This window comes from Thalassophryne amazonica, chromosome 4 (assembly GCF_902500255.1).
Source record: "Thalassophryne amazonica chromosome 4, fThaAma1.1, whole genome shotgun sequence".
Lineage (NCBI taxonomy): Eukaryota > Metazoa > Chordata > Actinopteri > Batrachoidiformes > Batrachoididae > Thalassophryne > Thalassophryne amazonica.
Window position 1 is genome coordinate 101423415 of NC_047106.1, and position 6246 is coordinate 101429660.

General features: G+C 41.1%; 1 protein-coding gene across 1 annotated transcript in view; it reads left to right on the forward strand.

The window, feature by feature from the left end:
* Positions 1 to 1658: 1658 nt before the first annotated feature.
* LOC117508571 (integrin-linked protein kinase) overlaps positions 1659 to 6246 on the forward strand; it is a 71302-nt gene continuing 66714 nt past the window's right edge. Inside the window, exon 1 of the mRNA XM_034168361.1 lies at positions 1659 to 1794. The gene's annotated coding sequence lies outside the window, so the exon portion shown is untranslated. The remainder of the gene's footprint in view (positions 1795 to 6246) is intronic.

The following is a 6246-nucleotide window of genomic DNA, read 5'->3' on the forward strand; positions in this document are numbered from 1 at the left end:
ATCACTGTAGGGATGGTGCCTGGTTTCCTCCAAACATGATGCCTTGCATTCACGTCAAAGAGTTCAATTGTTGTCTCATCAGACTAGAGAATTTTGTTGCTCATGGTCTGAGAGTCCTTCAGGTGCCTTTTGGCAAACTCCAGGCAGGCTGTCATGTGCCTTTTACAAAGGATTGGCTTCCATTTGGCCACATCCATTTTGGAATAAGGTTGTAACGTGACAAAATGTGGAAAAAGTGAAGCGCTGTGGATACTCTCCCGGATGCACTGTAAATGCAGTCCATTTTCCATCCCTTCTGTTGTGTGGGCCGCTGAAGAGGAGGTACTGCTGGCCCACCACCACCAGATGGCGCCCTGCTTGGAGTGCGGGCTTCAAGCACGAGAGGGCGCCGGAGCCACTGGGAGTGACAGCTGTCACTCTTCATCAGCACCAGCTGTCACTCATCCAACTCATCACCATCTCCATAAAGGCCGGACTGCGACTCCACCTCCTCGCCGAGAAATCAACTACCAATCAGGTAATTTTCTCTGCTGAACAAAAACATTGTGTAATAGTCTGAACTTCTTTTGCAGCCGTTATCCTGTGGTGTTTGCCTTATCTGTGGGATTGGCGTTTGGTGTGATCAGCGATGGCTTCGCTTCACACTCCAACCAGATAAGTGGTTATCTCAGGAGCTGCACGAGTGTGTGATTGGAGGTGGAGGTTCTCCCTCCTTTACTGAATACAGACTGTGGGATTACTGAGTGTGCGACCTCACACTCATCTGGACTGTCTCTGTTCTCTGCCAGCAGTACCGGGTCTAACTGCTGAAGACAGCGGCCACCTGGGGCGCAGGGCTTGGCGGCTCCGGTGTTCTTCAGATCCGTTGGTGGTGAAAGCTGTGTGGGATCCGGCTCTTCTCTCGCCAGGCGTCTTCTATCGTCGAGCCTGTCCACACGTCACCTGGTGTATGATTGACAGTCACTATATTGTTATTGTCTGTACTTCGTTGTGTGATTCACAACATTAAATTGTTACTTTTTGGCTTATCCATTGCCCGTTCATTAACGCCCCCTGTTGTGGGTCCGTGTCACGACACTTTCACAACACCTTCACTTAATCAACATAAAAAGGGACTTCTTGAATCACTTTGTGTCTGTGTCCTCACCTGGGACCAGTTTGGATGGACCTACCAGGAGCTAATGTTCCAGACAACACACAGCTACCAGGATCACTGGAGCACACAAACCATTCCACCACAATAAGGTGGCCATCCAGGGAGGAGGGATATATGCTCTTTTATATATTTCATCCATTTATTGCTTTCATAACTTTACATGTAATAAAGGTAGTTCTACTCTAACCTGTAACTTACAAACTAGTAATTATAAGATAAAATCTTAAAATTCTGACCAAGTAGCTCTTAAGTATGGCATTGAAAATCCACATTTTCACTATTACATAATTAAGGTTCTTTGAAAGTTTGAATTAATACTCAGCATCTGATAGTTATGGCTTCGTATGGCACGATCATCATTATACCTTACAAAGACGAAATTTTGAGTGCATATGGGAATAAATTCTCAGTAAATCCATTTCAAATCTTTTTCAAAAAAACCTTATCCTGAGGCAGTGAATATTGGAGTTGCAGTGCGCTCTGGCGCCTGTGGGGGGCAGCATGGTTTGTTCTTGCAGACGGAGGGTGTGGACATCGTTACTGTGAGTGTTGAATGTGCTGCTGCTGGAGGTTCTGTAACGTTGCTAATAACTTCTGTTGTGTCTAATTTCTCACAGACAAACAAGTCGGCATATTAGGTAAGTTAATCATGCTGGTGTCACGGCTCTGTGTAAGTAGTTGAATCTGTCTAAAGATATTTTTGTGCGTCTTTTTTCGGCGTCGCCTGTGTTAACAGTCTGCGGCGTCAGGATAGTTCCTTAGCTTGTTAGCATAGCTGTCGTATTTAATTTATTTTTGTCTGCCAGTGATGTGAGCTCATGTGCGGATCTAACTGGACCATTTTTAGGTTATATGCTGTGACTGCTTGTGATTTCATTAGATCTAAAAGGAGATGAGGGCATGTGTTAGCTCGGTTTGATAGCACTATGACTGATCAAACTGCTGTATACAACCCCTGGCAATAATTATGGAATCACCGGCCTCGGAGGATGTTCATTCAGTTGTTTAATTTTGTAGAAAAAAAGCTGATCACAGACATGACACAAAACTAAAGTCATTTCAAATGGCAACTTTCTGGCTTTAAGAAACACTATAAGAAATCAGGAAAAATAATTTGAGGCAGTCAGTAACGGTTACTTTTTTAGACCAAGCAGAGGGAAAAAAAAATGGACTCACTCAATTCTGAGGAATAAATTATGGTATCACCCTGTGAATTTTCATCCCCAAAACTAACAGCTGCATCAAATCAGATCTGCTCATTAGTCTGCATCTAAAAAGGAGTGATCACACCTTGGAGAGCTGTTGCACCAAGTGGACTGACATGAATCACGGCTCCAACAGGAGAGATGTCAATTGAAACAAAGGAGAGGATTATCAAACTCTTAGAAGACGGTAAATCATCACGCAATGTTGCAAAAGATGTTGTTTGTTCACAGTCAGCTGTGTCTAAACTCTGGACCAAATACAAACAACATGGGAAGGTTGTTAAAGGCAAACATACTGGTAGACCAAGGAAGACATCAAAGCGTCAAGACAGAAAACTTAAAAGCAATGTCAATATGTCAAAAATGCACAACAAAACAAATGAGAAACGAATGGGAGGAAACGAGTCAACGTCTGTGACCGAACTCTAAGAAACCGCCTAAAGGAAATGGGATTTACATACAGAACTCTTGTTTGGTGCCGTTCCAATGAGATTTATAAAGATGACTGCCTGAAGAGAACATGTAAATTTCCACAGTCATTGATGATATGGGGCTGCATGTCAGGTAAAGGCACTGGGGAGATGGCTGTCATTACATCATCAATAAATGCACAAGTTTGCCTGAAGAGAACATGTAAATTTCCACAGTCATTGATGATATGGGGCTGCATGTCAGGTAAAGGCACTGGGGAGATGGCTGTCATTACATCATCAATAAATGCACAAGTTTACATTGATATTTTGGACACTTTTCTTATCCCATCAATTGAAAGGATGTTTGGGGATGATGAAATCATTTTTTCAAGATGATAATGCATCTTGCCATAGAGCAAAAACTGTGAAAACATTCCTTGCAAAAAGACACATAGGGTCAATGTCATGGCCTGCAAATAGTCCGGATCTTAATCCAATTGAAAATCTTTGGTGAAAGTTGAAGACAATGGTCCATGACAAGGCTCCAACCTGCAAAGCTGATCTGGCAACAGCAATCAGAGAAAGTTGGAGCCAGATTGATGAAGAGTACTGTTTGTCACTCATTAAGTCCATGCCTCAGAGACTGCAAGCAACAAAATACTAGTGATGTGTTGGAGCGTTCTTTTGTTTTTCATGATTCCATAATTTTTTCCTCAGAATTGAGTGATTCCATATTTTTTCCCTCTGCTTGGTCTAAAAAAAAGTAACCGTTACTGACTGCCACAATTTTTTTTTTCCTGATTTCTTATAGTGTTTCTTAAAGCCAGAAAGTTTCCATTTGAAATGACTTTAGTTTTGTGTCATCTCTGTGATCTGCTTTTTTTCTACAAAATTAAACAACGTGATTCCATAATTTTTGCCAGGGGTTGTATTGTCAATGTAAATAACAGATCTCAGTAATGCGTTTGTGTTGCTAATTATGCGTATTTTTTCCATTCTGTTTGCATACGTGACTCAAACAGATGCTGCAGGTTGTTATATAAAACTATCTGTCCTTGTGCTAATGTGCTTGTTTTTGGCCCCCTGGTCAACAGTGAGTTTTGCCTCAGGGGGAAACCTCTTTCACTGTCGACCTCATTATTTCCTATACACAAACTTAACGTTTTTATCAAATCAAATCAATTTTATTTATATAGCGCCAAATCACAACAAACAGTTGCCCCAAGGCACTTTATATTGTAAGGCAAAGCCATACAATAATTACGGAAAAACCCCAACGGTCAAAACAACCCCCTGTGAGCAAGCACTTGGTGACAGTGGGAAGGAAAAACTCCCTTTTAACAGGAAGAAACCTCCAGCAGAACCAGGCTTAGGGAGGGGCAGTCTTCTGCTGGGACTGGTTGGGGCTGAGGGAGAGAACCAGGAAAAAGACATGCTGTGGAGGGGAGCAGAGATCAATCACTAATGATTAAATGCAGAGTGGTGCATACAGAGCAAAAAGAGAAAGAAACACTCAGTGCATCATGGGAACCCCCCAGCAGTCTAAGTCTATAGCAGCATAACTAAGGGATGGTTCAGGGTCACCTGATCCAGCCCTGACTATAAGCTTTAGCAAAAAGGAACGTTTTAAGCCTAATCTTAAAAGTAGAGAGGGTGTCTGTCTCCCTGATCCGAATTGGGAGCTGGTTCCACAGGAGAGGACCCTGAAAGCTGAAGCCTCTGCCTCCCATTCTACTCTTAAAAACCCTAGGAACTACAAGTAAGCCTGCAGTCTGAGAGCGAAGCGCTCTATTGGGGTGATATGGTACTATGAGGTCCCTAAGATAAGATGGGACCTGATTATTCAAAACCTTATAAGTAAGAAGAAGAATTTTAAATTCTATTCTAGAATTAACAGGAAGCCAGTGAAGAGAGGCCAATATGGGTGAAATATGCTCTCTCCTTCTAGTCCCCGTCAGTACTCTAGCTGCAGCATTTTGAATTAACTGAAGGCTTTTCAAGGAACTTTTAGGACAACCTGATAATAATGAATTACAATAGTCCAGCCTAGAGGAAATAAATGCATGAATTAGTTTTTCAGCATCACTCTGAGACAAGACCTTTCTAATTTTAGAGATATTGCGCAAATGCAAAAAAGCAGTCCTACATATTTGCTTAATATGCACATTGAAGGACATATCCTGATCAAAAATGACTCCAAGATTTCTCACAGTATTACTAGAGGGCAGGGTAATGCCATCCAGAGTAAGGATCTGGTTAGACACCATGTTTCTAAGATTTGTGGGGCCAAGTACAATAACTTCAGTTTTATCTGAGTTTAAAAGCAGGAAATTAGAGGTCATCCATGTTCTTATGTCTGTAAGACAATCCTGCAGTTTAGCTAATTGGTGTGTGTCCTCTGGCTTCATGGATAGATAAAGCTGGGTATCATCTGTGTAACAATGAAAATTTAAGCAATGCTGTCTAATAATACTGCCTAAGGGAAGCATGTATAAAGTGAATAAAATTGATCCTAGCACAGAACCTTGTGGAACTCCATAATTAACCTTAGTCTGTGAAGAAGATTCCCCATTTACATGAACAAATTGTAATCTATTAGATAAATATGATTCAAACCACCGCAGTGCCTTTAATACCTATGGCATGCTCTAATCTCTGTAATAAAATTTTATGGTCAACAGTATCAAAAGCAGCACTGAGGTCTAACAGGACAAGCACAGAGATGAGTCGACTGTCTGAGGCCAAAAGAAGATCATTTGTAACCTTCACTAATGCTGTTTCTGTACTATGATGAATTCTAAAACCTGACTGAAACTCTTCAAATAGACCATTCCTCTGCAGATGATCAGTTAGCTGTTTTACAACTACCCTTTCAAGAATTTTTGAGAGAAAAGGAAGGTTGGAGATTGGCCTATAATTAGCTAAGATAGCTGGGTCAAGTGATGGCTTTTTAAGTAATGGTTTAATTACTGCCACCTTAAAAGCCTGTGGTACATAGCCAACTAATAAAGATAGATTGATCATATTTAAGATCGATGCATTATCGTTATATTTATTATTATTAATCACCTACGTGATCCAGTTGTGAGAAATACCACACCATTCTCTGTTTCCTGCCTTTCAATTGTGAAGACTGCTTTGTGTATATATTGTTAGAGATTGATTGCCTTGAGGTTTCTGACTGTTGGTCAGACAAATCGAATCATTTAATGATTAAAGTGGTGGGCTTGGGTCCTTGGTTCAAATCCCTGTCAGACTAGGAAATTACTTGGTTAAGGTCCTTAATCGCTAAAGTGGGTTTCGGTTTGCAACTGAGTGCCAGTGCATGGCAGCATGCTGACATCAGTGTGTATGTGAGGCATCATTGCAGAGTGCTTTGAGTTTTTGATTCACATGGAAAAATTGCTTTATAAATACTGCTAAATACTGTTTGTTTATAATCTTGTTGCACTTACATTGAAATTTTGAATAT